Below are 16,511 nucleotides of genomic sequence, written 5' to 3' on the forward strand. Positions count from 1 at the left end.
TTCGTTTTGCTTCTCCGGTAATTTTTGTTGCGTTAATTTGCTCCGAGAGTTAATGCTTTTTCTTAATATTGCGAGGAAGTTTAGCTTTCCTTCACTTGCCTTTTCTTTATTCAACTATCTCAACAAGGATGTATTTTGTAATACATGATGAAAATTTCTTCAACCTGGATTCTTTAATTATACAATATTTCTCCATCGTATTAACAAATCAGTTTCAGTAAGAACTGACGTGATTTTACGCAAAATATTTGACTTAATATATTTTTTTTTTTCTCTTAAGCTACCCCTATTCGAGAAAAGGGAAAGAATATAAAACCGGACATAGGCGATTTTATTCAAAGGTGTATCGTAGCGTGGAAAACGGAAGGGGAAGTTTCGAGTCCAGGTGCATGAGAAGTCAGACCCCGGCTGAACAAAGTACAATGATCTCTATTTGATGTACGATATTAATATTATTCTATTATACGCACTTTGACAAAAGATCGGACATAACATTACACGTTAAAAATCTTCTTTTAGGATATTTATTCAGGCACTAATAAATATATCTCATTATATCCTCGATTCATGCTAACGCTGATTCCCACCAATTGATTCGTATATTTGATTTCTTTTCTCTGAAAGCTCTTTTGATATTAAAAGTCATCATTGACGATGACTATAACATGTATTATGAGCGTTTGTAATAGGATTTAAATATGGAATGCTTACTAACAATTTACAATAGAGTACAGTTTCATATAATGGGAACTAATATGAGAGAGATAATTGTAACCCGATTTCCATCCGTTTCTACCGTCGACGATCGTTATATTTATAATCATTTGAAAAATAAATTTATGAGAGCTTGTAAAAGAGAGGTAAAACTTTAAGCACCTTACCGTATTCGTTGAGTAGTTCCCTTGCCCGATGATACATCGCGGAATTACCTCAATTATAGAAAATTCGTAACTTCAAATCGTAACTATATGTAACTCAAATGAAAACGAGATTTCGTGTTTCTTCATTTATACCGACGTATACCTTCGAACGATTTATATCTGTTTAATGAAATATTCGTGATAATATTACAAGCTCGCTAAGAATATTAATTCCGCTCGAAGGACGACCTCTCAATTCGAGCGCTGCCGGAATACTAATGCTCATCGAACGATATTATTGTCGCGACCTTCAAAACGTTACAATACTTTCAAAGAGATACATTATTGGATTGTCATTGAAGGTAAAAGTGCGATACGGCGGAGATTTCAAATGTCAACAACAATAGACGAAAATCACCCTTAAGAATGTTTCGCCGATCGGATTAGTTTATTTCGCGTTGTATCAAGAAGGCCTTCGTTTCATCAATAAACTCCTGCCTAATGGATTTAATCATCTGCAGCAGTTTCATTTCATTTCTTGGTAATAAAAGTTTTGAGTAATTATAATTTTTCATTGTCCGATATGATAAGATACTAGCAGCTCTGATATTTTACAATAATGCGTTGCCCGTGAAAAAGACGCTTAATAAGACTCGAGGGATATTTAAACGTTTCTATCCTTCTCTTTTCTTCCTTTTACGAGAACACACGTATAATATCGATTGAAGGTGGGATAAAGGTAACGTCACGCGATATCACTTTGTCCACACTCCTCGACACAGTTAAGAAAATTGTAGATAAAACAGAGGTACCCGTCAAATTAGAAGGCGTAGCCTGTGTTTACCACGTTCCGGAGTTTGCGATGAGCAATCGCAATTATCGATCGGAAGGTTTTAATGACGTCAAATAGCGCGAACGTAGCGGTGAGTGTCCGATCGTATAATGCGCTACCAACAATACCTTTTTACACTGATCTTAACTTTTGCGGCTAAGCAACCTTATTTTTATACCATCTTATCCAGCATTTAAAAAAAAAACTAGACTACAGTCTATCCTTAGAAAGGGGCTAACTCTATCATAATATCATAACGCATTTTTTCGAGGTTCTCTCTCTCTCTCTCTCTCTCTCTCTAACAAGTTACGAGCGAAAGAAAGATATTTTCTCGATTAGCCTGAAAAATTTGTCAGCGATGAACTCTAGTGGTTTGCCGATGGAATTATCGTTCTTATAATTCAAGAAAGATGATGTCTATTCCGCAAAATCATCCGGGCAAATAATGAGCTTCTTGCGTAGCAAAGAAGAACGCGTGCGCCCGCGTGTATCGAGAGCGGACGGTGGAGGCTCTCGGCGTTAATTTGTCGTTACCCCATAGCCATTCGTTTGCCAGTGACAGCCGGACACGAAGGGGTGGCATTGTCGAGGTCGCGTGCCCGACGGACCGTGGTGAGAAGGTGTTCGTCAGTGCGTACTCGAATGCATGTGTATGCGCGACGCTCTGTAAATGCGTTGGAAGGAAGGGTTGGCGTTGCTGTTGAAGCGAGACAACGGAAGAGATGTTAGTGGCGCTGTTAAGCTCGAACGTTCCTACTAGGATCGTCGTATATGGAAGGTTGGCAAAGAAGTGGAAAGAGATAGAAAGAAAAATAAGGTAGAAAGGTTTTGCTCGCTAGCATCGCTGGTCAGTGTATCGTGTCGAAGAAAAGGAAGAAGACGGAGAAGAAAAAAAAAAGCAGAAAATGGAAGGGATGAGGACAGAAGATAGAGGTGGAGGTTGGTGGTGGTGGTACCGTCGATGTTGCCAGTGGTCGTCGTGCTACTACTGTACGCCTTGCGCCGTTCCCGCACTGAATTATTGAGACACCACCAGATCGATGTCACAAAAGGAAAGCGGCTGTGCGGCTTGAAATGACGGGCTTTCGCGTCACTCATACATTATGTACGCGGCCGGTTCTGCCCCTGCGTGTATATTCGTGGGCTAACACACAAAAAAGCGACAGAGAGAGAGAGAGAGAGAGAGGAAACTAGAGTTCTCCCTACGTCCTCGTCGTCGTCGTCGTCGTCGTCGTCGTCGTCGTCGTCGTAGTGAACCGTTCGTCTGTCTGCCGTTTTCTTCTTCTCTCGCGATTACGTCGCCGCTATCGCACCGACGGCAAAAAAGAAAAAAAAAGATAGAGTCGATGGAAGAAACAAGCCGAGGTCAGGTGTTCAAGACCTTTGTCCTTTTCATCCATCTAGAGTCTGTATCGAGCGGAAGTGTATGCATCGCGCAAATTACAACTTCGAGAAAGGGTAATTGTCGCTTGAAAAATAATGACGTATGATCCTCGTACGTTTTCTCCTTTGGAAATAAACTCGTAAATATTAAATGCTACGAATTTAATATGTTGTACAATTAAACGATAGTCGATGGTAACGAGTGACATATATCCATTCAAATTTATTCCATACGAGAAACGATTGTTTTCCAAAAAGATAAAAAGTCTTATTCTGGAGTTAATCAATTTACATTATCCCAAAAATCTCAGCAGAACGTTAAAAAAGCGTTTAATCAAATAGTAAGATACATTAGGATGGAAAAGGCGAGACTCGTGTTCATTCGCGTAGGCATAATGTCATCGTTTCTTTTTTTATTTCAAGTCCACGATCGTTGAATGCAAAAAAGCAAAGTATATCGCTAGAACAACCGAGGTCAGGTGCAGTTTTTCTCGTTTTCTTTGTCATACTGGAAGAAGCAAATGATAATTTGCTGTCGACTTATTCTCAATGTTCAAATATGTCAAGATGTGGTCAACAACGATTAGCAGCAAGCAATGATGATTCTCGAAGATGAAAAAAATAATATTTACCCTTGAAATGTAAAGGCGAATACTTTTCCACGTCAAGGAAAAGCCTAATATAATCTCCATAGAAACTTGCTGAATCGAAAATACGAGCAAGTAATATAGGAGAGAATATTGACCGCTAGATAGACTATAATACAGTCGTCATTACAAAGGTTGCGTCGTTTTCTTTATACTCCTTCTCTATGTTCGAAGGGCAACGACATTCAAATCCATAAGACAAGTGCCGCCACACTCACGCTCTGACTATTACTTATTACACAAGGTACTTGTTTGTAGAAACACAAGCGACTATTCGTGAGAAAAAGAAAAAAGAAATATATTCGATATTAATTTCCGCACGCATCTTTCAGGATCGGTTTACGAACGAGGAATTCCGTGTACGTGATACGTTCTTTCTCACGTTCGTACCCTTAATTCGAGGATGTTGGAATTAGGGCAGAATGGTTAGAGAGGGGTGCTTGTGTCTTGCCGCGTAGGTAGATGAAATATCTTACGGGCACTTACTTTATATAGGGAAGAAGGAGAGAGCAAGATGATAGCTGTGGGACTAGGCCTTCGGAAAGAGGCTGTCAGGATGGCATCGTCGTTGGCTCGAGGGTACGGAAGAGAGATAGCAGGAGAACGAGAGACAAAGAGAGAGAGAGAGAGAGAGAGAGAGAGAGAGAGACAGAGGTAGATATCGAGGGCAACTGATATCGACTTAGAGGGACATATCTTCGGGTTTTGCAGCCAAAGAGAAAAGGGAGGGATACTATCTTATGTAATATTTACCCCTCTTGCCTCAGCTCGCGCCTTCGTTCATCCCTCTACTTTCTTCTATCCCTGCCACCCTCTTTCGACCCTATTCTTTGTCTCTCTTTCTCTTTCAACTCTATCACGCACTATTTTTCTACTATCTTTTTCTCATCGCTCGCACGCACGGTCTACGACCTCGTATCCGTATCTAACGACCACTTGTTCGTGCTCTGATAAACCACGTTTATCATCACGAAAATTATAATCGTTCGACGCAATACTGATTCTTATTAAATCCATGGATTTAAGTCATTCGTATCCGACAGGAACCAAAAGATTGAATTTTACTATGTACGTTAGAACATACTTATTCTATTTTATCTGTGCTATGCCGAATATATTAACGTTTGATCAAAAACGTTTCACTTCACACGTAACCTTTGTACGTTATCTTTGTTTATTTTTTTCAAGAAATCGTGACGACGACTGAACTTACGACATGTCAACTAGTTTTACCCCATATTTTGTTTTTGCAGACTCGACGCTCTTGTTCGACATCTTTTTTTTCCTAGCCGAATCACTTTGCCGTTCCATCCACCGCGACGCGTCGTAATCAGATTGCCGCTTAATGCCCGTGAAACTGAATAAAAATGCAATAGAGCGTCACTAGGTTATCGAAATCCACTTTTCCGTATAGCGCAGTGCGCGCTGCTAGCCACCATATATCGATTCGTCCACTTTTGCGGGGGGGACAGAGAGAGAGGGAGAGAGAGAGAGAGAGAGAGAGAGAGAGAGAGAGAGAGCAAGCGAGCGAGCGAGCGAGCATCTCGTTCGAAAACACATTGGCCCAAAAGCGTGGAAACGGGGTTGAAGAGAGAACAAACGAAGGGGGAACCTGCGAGGGTGCTTGATCCAAAACGTTCCTTTCGTAAGCTCGATCGGAACGTTGATACTCTACGATCGTAGGAACGAAGTCACTATTGCGTTTCCACTTTTCATTGAAAGTGTACGCGTGAAATTGAGTTTCAAAAAAAAAAAAAAAATCGGAAATAGTCTTTGATAATGTTTGTTTTATCTTTGTCCCGATTCTCGACTCGAATATCGGCCTTTTTTTGTCCTTTTTATTCTATACCATACTGAATGAAATAATCACGCATTGCAATGATCGACTTATCTTCCTATTTCAGTAGTTATTGTTATATATTTTATATCCCATTACATCGATAATGTAGCAGACCACTCGAGGTGAAATAATAAAATTCGAAGGAGGGAGTATTTTTTTTTCCGAGCGTTATTACTTTCGCTCGTGGGAGAGGAAAGAAATGGTCAAAGGATATCTTATTACTTGAAGGACGGCCGGGCGTTCTATTTGCTCGATCTTTCGAGGTCAACGTGAAGAGCAAGTTCAATCAAAAGTACCTTATACTTCTTAACGAAGTAGCAATATTTTGTATACCTCTATTTATTTTATATTAACCCTCATCTACGACCGAAAAGGGTAGGCCTTATCAAAGGAATAAAGTTTCGAGGTGATTACCGGAGGATTACTTACTTAATTATGTAAATAAAACTTTTACAGCTTTGCTCGTGCATCAACGAGATAATTTGCGATCGTGCCAGATACAAAATTATTAAAACACCTTAGAGTGTTATTCAGAATCTTATCGGTTCTAAAAATCTCATCTAAAAACCATTTTATATTTAACAACATCCTTTGTTAATCTCTAGTCATTAATGATAGATCCATTTAGAAACGTTAGTCTTTTTTCCACGTTAAAAAAGAAAACAAATATTTTTTAATATATTAACCGATCCGTCTCTGTGACTAGGTGCTCTTTATAAGAAAAGAAATAATTAAAAATTCAAGATGGATGATAAAAGTATATAAAGCTCGATTCGTATGTTTGCAATATTAACAAGCACAGACTCTGATGTTGCACACCTCGCTGCACATGCAGTCCTGGCTGTATTTAATGCTTCATATGAGGGTCACGATTGTCCAGGACGTTTATATACCCATACAGAAAACGGCCACGAACAATTTGCACATGGCGGCAGACGATAATGACGGCGCCCAGAGACGTATTAAAAGTGAATTGCGAAAACAGCGTGGCCGGCAGGCAGCCCCATAACTCGGCCGTGAATGAGCGACGAGCTGCGAGAGCTCCTCCGGGTGTCGTTGACCCTTGAGTGACCCAACGTGACAGGCTGTAACGACTGGAAGAGACCCTCCGAGACCCCTCTTGATGAGGGTCCAAGATGGATGCCCGGCAATATTTTTCGCGTGAGGACTCGCGACCATTTCGAAACTTTCCTCTTCCACACGTCACTTCGTTCTCTCTCTCTCTCTCTCTCTCTCTCTCTCTCTTTTGTTCTCCTCACTGTTTTTGTAGAAATACCGTCTGCGGGTTCGAACTCTGTTCTGAAAACTCAAAGTTTCATCGTCTGGCTTCTATCTGTAAACTATTGTCCACTTTGGTGGATCGGTATGCTGTATTTTTAGCTCGATGAAATTGACTCGACGGATAAAAATGCTTCGTAGATTTTTTTTATCCGTATACAAAGTTTCAAATAAACAGCTCATTCTGATAAGAACACTGTCTGTTATTCCTCGATTTATTTAAAATGAAAGGAAAATGAAAAAGGATAGTACACGTCAATCGTTCATTGAAGTTTCGTTTCAATAACGTCACAACTTATACCATCTTTAAAGTTCTTACGATTTCTTCTCGTAAATACCATAGCGTTTTATAAATTGCTTGAAAAATATACTCGAAATCTAGAAAAGAGAACGAATTTCTTCTACGGCCTCTCCCTTCTCCTTTCTTTTACTCCCTTCTTCGTTGTTCCTTTTTTATGTTCGTGTTAAGCCCGCGTCACGACCCTCGTGTACTCATTAACCGTAACTTCAAATTATACACGCGTGCACTCACGCCATTTCGGACAAAAATTATGCCACATGTCTTGTGGAGATGAAGCGCGCGCGCGAGAGAGAGAGAAAGAGAGAGAGAGAGAGAGAGAGAGAGACAAAGATAGAAAACCAGCCCCTTTTCGAAGGGCGTCTTTCACGCGATAATTACTCCGTCTCATGCACAAGGCTCGTAGACGCTGTCGGTAACGAACGTAACGTTTGGCAACGTTCTAGGTAGTATATCAAGATCGTCTTGACGTATACGAGAGATAACGAAGAAAGAACGAACGAGCGTAAAGAGAAAAAGGGGAAGAGAACGATCTAGCGAGTGCACGAGCTCGCCTTTTTCACGATTACTAATTCTTCCTTATCTAGTCGGACCTTTTTTCCCCATCAGCGCACGCTAAATTCAGGCCGGCTCGTTTCTTCGACTTAACTATGCTCTGCTCGAGTTGATCCCGTACAGTGTGCCGAAAATTGAAGTTCTTCGGAGAGGTATCGATCTTGTGCTTGTTGATAATCTTGAGAAAACGCTAGCAATGTGAATGGAAAAAAAAAAACAAAAAAAAAAAAAAAAAAAAAACAAAAAAGAAAAAAGAAAAGAAAAAGAAGACACGCAGTTATTTTTTAACTCGACTAAAAAGAAAATTGTTCAATCAGCAAAGTATGCGAATTTTCTAGTAGACACTTCTCAAAGCTATCATATATGGTCTCGATGTTATTATGCATATCGCGTTGCGGATATAGTCGTCAGCAAGTTATAATCGGATCAAAAATCGCAAGGAATAATCCCACCACGTGAACGTGAGGGCGCAAGCGAAGATAATTCGAGCGCTGCTCAATATGCAATCGGGTAATAAGGCACTGCTTGATGACCCGAAGGTGTATCAGTGCCCGGAGCCAATGCTAACGCAAACGAACTTTGCTTCGTTACCTCCTTGAATATTCAGGAGTTTCGCACGTGCCCGCGGCCATTTGCCGGGACTCAATATGTTTGGCAATATGTAGATGCCTCTATAAATATCGATAACGGAAGAAGAAGGATTCCCGCTGGCAGGATCTGTTCGTTTTGCGTTCGATGCCCGCAAAACCAAAGACTTCGTCGAATGGCTCTTTGGTAGTAGACGCTTCGAGCTTTAACAGATTTTAAATGATTTTCGACGAGCCAGAAAAAGGCGTTAAATGGTAATTACTAGGGGAAAGAAGAAAAAGAAAAAAAAAAAAAAAAAAAAAAAAAAAAAAAAAAAGAAAACAATAAAATAAGAAAATATCAGCAAAAGAAATGAAGGAACTTCAATAATTTGGTTAATGTTGTTGCTTGTTCAGGATAGTGAAATGTTTGAAAGTTTCGAGGGAACATCAATTTGTATTGGTATGACGATCACAACGAGACATATCGTAACCGCGATGAGAGCTTCCAGGGACACCTTGGTCATACCCTTTCCTCCCGTTTGTTTGGCAATTTAACGGCTTAGTTGCCATTTCTAATCCGGTCGAGTCAGCGACAGTAGTTCTCTTTACGAGTAAAGTCCGTGGATACGATCCTAACCGAGTGAGTAAAGCGTTGTAATCTTTAACGCTGTTCGCATCTACTATCGAATGGCATACGAAATGGTTTAGAACTTGGAAAGTCCTTACGAAACTGATTACCGCGTAACGCAAGAACGTTCATGTCCAGGGTAATCGGTCATGTCCAAGAGCGAAGAACGAGAAGACGTAGAGAGACGTATGGTAGAATTATTTTAGGAGCAAATTTTGTTTATAATCTAAATACCTTGAACAGTACCTTAACAAATGAGATAACTTCGATTGGGTCCCAAAAAAAAGTCGAAGGAATAAATCTTAAATCTGGGGTTTAGCCGATATCCAAAGAGTAGTAAACGGTCCGTTGTCCTAGATAAATTCTAACGATGCGTACCACGAGGAGGACCGGGCCTGAAAAACTGATAATCTCCAGTATCGACATATCGTATCTCAGGAATAAAGAGTACCATCAGAACGCAATTCATATTAAAGTCTCCTGGGGTCGCTCGGGATTAGACCGGTGGATCTAGGGCAGGCAGTTGGCACATTGAGAGTCGTAAAGTACCACGAGAGGGAGAGGTGATCTCGAAGGTTTTCGAGTTACCCGGCTGAAGCCGAAGGCAGTCGAGAATGGCAGAAGGCAGCGGAGGCTGTTCTATGGGATGGCTTATCGCTCGCGAACAGACACGCTTTTTCTTTCAACACTTTCCTCGCTCTACAGCTCCTTTCTCTCTTTCAGTATTTTCCGTAACGCACGTCTCTCAGTGTCAATCGTCTTTTCTCCCTCTCTCTTTATTTTCAGCGCTATATAACGTCGATATGCTTTAACGAGTAGTTCGATGATTATAGCGTAAAAGAAATTCAGCCGAAAGATCAATAAAAAATAAATCCTCGTAAAAAAACTCTTACCCGAAATATAACAGTTGGGAAATAACAGTGTTAATAACGAAGTCAAAGGAACGTACAAGTTGAAGGGGTTGTTTAATTTAGCGGGACGATAGAATGACATAAGTTTTCCGTTGGGAACCTTTGTCCCTTTCGATATGATACACAGACCTGATATATCGGTTGGGCTATTAGAAGAAAAAATGTTGACGTTTTTAGGAGAAAAATATCAACTCTAATTATTCTAGTAGGTAATTCTCTGGCAAAATTATTTTTCCTTTCTTGGTCTTCTTTCGTCACTTTTCCCCGCGGCGCTCGTTTTTTGAAATCGCGTCGACGGACGAACTGCTTTTTGAGAAAGATTCTCCTCTCTCTCTTTTACCACCAGCTTTATCGTCCTTTCGTTCTCTCCAACGCCCCAGGGAGATACTCACGCCCAGATATTTCGAGGGTTTCCCATTTCCACGCTCCGGGCGAGGAATATGGGGCCGAGCGTAGGGGGAATGGAAACGAACACGATTCGGATGGAGGGAGAGCTTCGACCTTCCTCCAACCTTCACCCGAAACTGCCAGATAACATCGATCCAAAACATTCGTATGTGAGACTGTATCAACGTGTGAGATCCGGAAAGGCCAGCGAAGAGGCTAAATTATCAGAGTTCAATACACTCAAAATACGTCTCTCTACTTTCGTCACATTCGATTTACTTCCGCTTGTCCAGTCTCGTTCATATCGGATGAGGTGAAACTTTATGAAATGCTAAGAGATCGACATTTATGCTTCAAAGATCGAACGCATATTCCAAAAGACAAACGAAACAATTACTTCAACAGATGCAACCAGTCAAGAGACAATTAATCCGATTCCGAACATAATTGAATTAACGTAAGCTTTGCCACTTAAACTATGCGCTTCAAAGAGTGAACTTGTCTTCTTCGAAACGTCGTCGATTCTACATACCTTTACTACTCGCTTCCTACAATACGATGTCTCTCTCTCTCTCTCTCTCTCTCTCTCTCTCTCTCTCTCTCGGTCTCTTCCTTGAACAGGAACAAGCTGCCGGTCGCCGCTAGCAGCAATTATTGATAGACGTCTCGCTAATTAATTAATGCGCTTTCCACGTCTGAGAATCGAAAGCATAGCATCGAGATGTTCGTGCTTGTCTTGAGATGAGATTCCAATCCTCCACCACCACTTGTCTATCTTTCTCTCCCTAATCGTTTATACTGACGTACTTAGATCTTCAACTACCTTCCATCCTTTCCATCTACTACCTGTCTCTGTAGTTTCACGAGCACCTCCAATTCTAACGATTCCCTGCACAATTTCTCTCTTTCCCTCTATTTCCTATCTTTGCGATTCTCTCTGTCTCTTTCCGTCAAACATGCTGGCCCGAGGGGGTCACCAAGTAATTGGTTTCATTCCCGAGGAGACAGGCTCAACCTAGGTCCGGACCGATTCCACGAAGTCTTGAAACTCAAAAGCCCCGGGTACTCTACCAACCAACCAACCAACCAACCAACCAGTCAAGCAGTCAGCCCTGCCGTAGTAGATGGCTAGATAACACATTTTCCTCGGATAATTATGCAGATGAAGCCGTTAGTTATGATAACGCAACGGAGTATCTGGATCTCTCTTCTTTTACGCCTGTTGGTTATGTCACCTTCCCTTTAAGCGAAGGCGAAGTCGGCCGGCGCTTTGACAAATCCGCTGGCTGTTAAATCTCGCAAAGACATTCTAGAGGAGATGAAAAATGTGTGAATAAAGTAGACTTTGGAGATGAAACCTGGTTCCCTCTATTCGCGAGGAAACAGAATGTTCTCGTGCCGGCCCGTCGTAAATGTGTATGGATGCGGAAACGATCTTGGAGTCGATCCTCGTTAGGCGAACTGTGTAAGTAGGCCTTTGTACAAATATCCAAAGGAAGGATAACATCGGTTAACTTGGGACACGAATGGGAGTATACGCGATAGAAGCCGGGCTCTCCTTTCATTTTCTAGCAAATATAGACTTGGCAAATAAGTTAATTCTATTTCTATGTTTCTTTCTTAACTTTCTTCCTTCCAAAGAATGAATTAGTACATTGGTAGAATTAGCCGACATCTAGAAATATTTTTCCAAGATGTTATAATTTGTTATAGAAAACGATTTGATCGTGAATATCGAAATCAAGCTACGCAACCCAGAAAGTCACGTATTTACGGAGCCCCTATCTTTTTCAGGCAGACATGGGAAATGTTTACGCACTTCGCGTATACTACGGAACAATGGCCATCGATATTCAAAACCGTCATTTGGGTGCTGCCGCTGTTGTCATTTGGAAACAATTATCGCGCCTCCCTCTCTCTTTCTCTCTATCTCTCTTTGCGTTTAACTCGAATACAATGGCTGCGACACATCATTTTGTGCCGTAGTGGTTCGGAAAACTAGATAACGCGATGCGTGACGCATCATCGTAAATTCAAATTTTATTAGCGGAGCGCGTTCAGGTTCTGTTATATATGTTCGCGCTTGCGCGACCATCCACGCGTTTCTGTACTTGCACAACGAACGTAGACACACGTGTCAAATATTAATCGAACAACCGCGTGAATGGACGATAGGGATATACTAAATTCTTTAGTTTTCTAAGCTTCCGTTGTATCTCATTGTACTCTTCATTCCTTGAACGGATGAATTCCCTGTATCTTTTTCATTAATTTTACAAAAAGATGACGAGTTTATTGAGTGACGCCGGTAATCACAACAAACTTCTTCTATATCTTAATTTAATTTATACTCTAACCGATTTATCTTCGAAGTCCTCATTAGACAAGTAACATCTCTATGTTACATGCGGTCGTACGTTAACGGAGGAAATGATAATAGGATTCTCTCGCGTTCTCTCTCTCTCTCTCTCTCTCTCTCTGGCCTGTAAGGTTCCCGATACTTCCTGGAGCTATTGTGAGTGCTACTTGCCGCAAAATGCTCGCTCGCACGTGAGACGATTTCCTCTTATTGATAGCCAAGAGGACGAGTGCTTTTAATTGTCGGCAAGCGACTGCTGGACTTAAGGGTGCAGTATTAAGAACGAACGTGACTGCTGACCACAAACGTATTGCCGTCTCTCTATCCCCTAATTCTACGATTATATCTGGGTGTACCGTTATGCCAATATGAGACGTGACGTCATCGACCACAAAACATATTTCCCAGTAACGTATGGCTTCGATCGTTCACCTGGCCGGAAGTTTGTGGCTGGAAAACGTGAGAAAGGGAACGAGCGAACAAACGACAGACAGACGTAATAATTTCAAGTTATCACGGAGACAATTTTCTTTCACGAAGGTTTTTAAAGTTTCCACGAAAGACACGGCTAGGCAGAGATTAATTTATCTCCAGAGATAGCAACGTGCTAGATACATATGTATTTTAAGTATACCTCGTTTTACTCTTCTTTCTCCTTGCTATTCTTTTGGAAGCGTTTCGTCATATCTTCCATTGTGTGTGTGTGTGTGTGTGTGTGTGTGTGTGTGTGTATAGAAAATATGTATCTCATTCCGTGGACGTAAATAAGGTTGGTACAATGCTGTAAAACCGAGTAAAGGATAAGGTAAGACAAATGATGTTATTTTTCCCCATAGCAGTAGCTCGTGGTCAGTACAAACGGAAAAGTAAGAAGCAACGAAGTGCGAAAGAAAGATCACCTATCTCCATCTAGTAAGTACGTGGAAACAGAGTAACCGAAGACGGAACGATGTGGTTACGTCAGAGTTTTGCGCTCTCATTATACCATCGTATGTACTAGCTCTCGAGTGCAGCATCCCATATCCTATTTTTCTTCGTACTTCTCTCTCTCTCTCTCTCTCTCTCTCTCTCTCTCTCTCTCTCTCTGATATAACGTGATATTTGTCTTGATAAATCTCCATATTCCCGGTTTCGAGACGCCATAGGAAGAACGATCAGTCAGTACGTAATCGGTAATTGGTTGATACTTATCGATATCCGTGGGCTCTACTGGAAAAAAAAAAGAAAAAAGAAAAAAGAAAAAAGAAAAAAGAAAAAAGAAAAAAGAAAAAAGAAAAAAGAAAAAAAGATAAAAAAAGGAAAAGGAAGAATCTTGTGTCCTTTTAAATATTTTCATCGTCCATGCACGTTCGTCAGAAATTTCATTTGGGATTTGGCCGAAGAACGAACCAACGCAACGTACGAAAGAGACTGAGAAATGAGGTTAGGCGATACGCCCGGAAATCTAAACTTTATCGAGCATTGTGCTCGAGTTCAGTTTGAAACGAATAGGCTTGCGATTGGTGCGATACACTGTGTCTCCCTATTTCGAGTAGCCAGCCTGAATGGCCGTCACGTGCGAGCGCGAAAGGCGCAGACGTGAGCCGACGCGAGTCGACGTGACGTGAGCCGACACGAGTCGACGTGACATGACGCCGATGACGCTTTACACGACGATTGTTTCTATCAATTATTGTAAGTCACGTATCGCTTCGTCGTACCATCGTCCCGCCGCTTCACCGTCCCGCCTGTAATTTAATTGACCGCCGTTCAACGCCCGAATAAAGCCGCTTTCGTTCGATATCCTTCAATTATTCTGCTATCTGCTCCTGTTATTATCTCGCTCTCTCATTAAATTAGAACTACGGACTGAATATTAAATCGTCTGTCCGGCTCTTTTGTCAGCGAGACGAAGCCGCATGAATTTCATTTCCTCTTTGTAACGCTTTTTGTTTTTCCCCCAAGATTTCGAGCGCGCGCGCACACACGCACAGAATCTCAAACGTATGCATTGCATAATATCAAAGATATCAATGATCAATGTAGAAAGATGTGGTGGGTACAATCCTTGTATTTCAAAATGAAAATGAAAAAAAGTAACTCCTATCGTATCCGTTTGCCTTACTGTAATATTCATGATTTAAATACAATTCTATTTGGACAATATGCGAAAGTTTCATGTCCCGCATCTCACACGTCAATATCTCACGGAACACAAAAGGATCTAAGAGGCGGAAGATGAGGAAAGCCCGCGCGCTTCCACAGCCAGCCTCGGGATTTTATAGCACGTTCGATCCTTCTTACTCCACGGAAATACGAGCTACTTTATCTTGATGTTCGCTCCATTTCACTCGTGCACGCAGCCGTGTCCCTGTTTTATCTTCGGATTAAGAAACAAAGCCGCGGCTCTACAGTATGGATTTTCTTCATTACTCTGGCGGCTCATGATGTACGACGCGCCAAAGTAAATTTCGTGTTCCAACACCCTTCGTATTGTCTTTGTCGTTAGCGTGCCTACGCTTTCGTGATGGATGGCCGGAGGAAGTCTCCTGCATATTTTACGAAAGGCCCGCCGCCTCGCCAGGGATTCTTCCGATACCCCGCCGCCGACACAAATATTGCACGCGATGTCTGTCATCTTTTTAGTGAGTTTTCAACAACAAAAAAATTCAACTCGATCAATAGATTTATAAATATGAGAAAGAATTTCACGAGCAAATCGAATTTTTCCAACGAAATTTTGTCACAAAGTTATAAATCATCCGCAGCTTTTTCTAACTACGTATCTCTTGCTCACAGTAACGCGACGAACAAGTTTGGGCCGAGAGAGTAGTCACGGAGGCAGAGAAACTTTCCGGCCGTTTCCACGGGCAGCTCCATTGGAACGTGACCGATCCGATATCTCGAGGGTGAGCTCGCTAGATTTCCCCGGATAATAATACTTCTCTCTTACTGCGGTTCCAATGCAGGATCGTTGCTGTTGGTCGGTGAAGACTGCTCGCTGTGTAAGAGAGAACGTCGATTCCTAGCGTTACGCGTTCGCACGAAGGGCCGCTGACCTACGACGTGCTTATTCCTAAATGAAAGACGCCGCGCTACGCCCACCCAAAGGGCATCAACCGAGATTGGGATATTTCGCTGGCATGACTTCATTTCGTTTCTCCTCCGGAGAACTTAAGATTTCTCCCTATATTTCCTCGAAGAAATTCGACGTGCCGAAGAAACGTGGACGCTTTCCCTTCGTTCTTTGATTTTCATGCATTTCAACACATATTTGTCTACGATCACACACTACTTTCGTCGGATAATCTCAATAGAGATTAATTCTCTATACGATTCTTAATAACGTTCACGGGCATATCCTTGATCTAAGCTATTCGATCATGTCAGGTCTATCTACGTTCAGCAGCATTTTTTCGGATAAACTTGAAAGAAAAAGAAAACTACTAGAGAGTATCAAAAAGTAGCAGAGTTTTTTCGTCGAACAGTGAAGCGTGAAGTCTGAAACAAGGAGTCTGGAACGTCTAGACCCGTCATAGTAATGACGACTTGATAGATGACCAACAGGAACCAAAAGTAACGCATTGGTGACTGGTGGCCGACCGGTGGTAGTCCACACAATATGTCGGCGCGGACCTTGGCGAAAAAGGAATGCGAGAACGGTCTTTTCGTTCAGCGAGGCGTGCCATGAACGATAGCCTAGAAAGAGCGAGTGAGCGAGCGAGCAAGCTAGAGAGAGAGAGGGAGAGAAAGAGAGAAAAAGAGAAAGTGAATGAGGGTAGAAATGGTGAGACAAAGCGATAGCACGAATCCCCCTTGGTTCTCCAGCCAGCTAGCCAGCAGATTCAATTTCCTAATACCTATCCCGTCTTCCTCACGGTTCTCAACGACTGTTGCTGCTATTGCTACTACCAACGCTATTGGTAATGCTCCTGCCAAGGAGGTTAACACACACCGCCGAACGTTGACTGATTCCACGGATATA

At 41.8% G+C, this 16,511-nt stretch overlaps 1 protein-coding gene across 17 annotated transcripts in view; it reads right to left on the reverse strand.

Annotated features, from left to right (window-relative positions):
* Positions 1 to 16,511, reverse strand: part of LOC124953301 (CUGBP Elav-like family member 4) — a 518,014-nt gene that overhangs the window by 71,033 nt on the left and 430,470 nt on the right. Inside the window, exon 1 of one of the 17 annotated variants that reach the window (XM_047504509.1) lies at positions 882 to 899. The exons of the other annotated variants lie outside the window; for them this stretch is intronic. The gene's annotated coding sequence lies outside the window, so the exon portion shown is untranslated. Of the gene's footprint in view, positions 1 to 881; positions 900 to 16,511 lie in introns of those variants that run through there. 17 annotated transcript variants of the gene reach the window in all.

Source organism: Vespa velutina, chromosome 12, assembly GCF_912470025.1.
Source record: "Vespa velutina chromosome 12, iVesVel2.1, whole genome shotgun sequence".
NCBI lineage: Eukaryota > Metazoa > Arthropoda > Insecta > Hymenoptera > Vespidae > Vespa > Vespa velutina.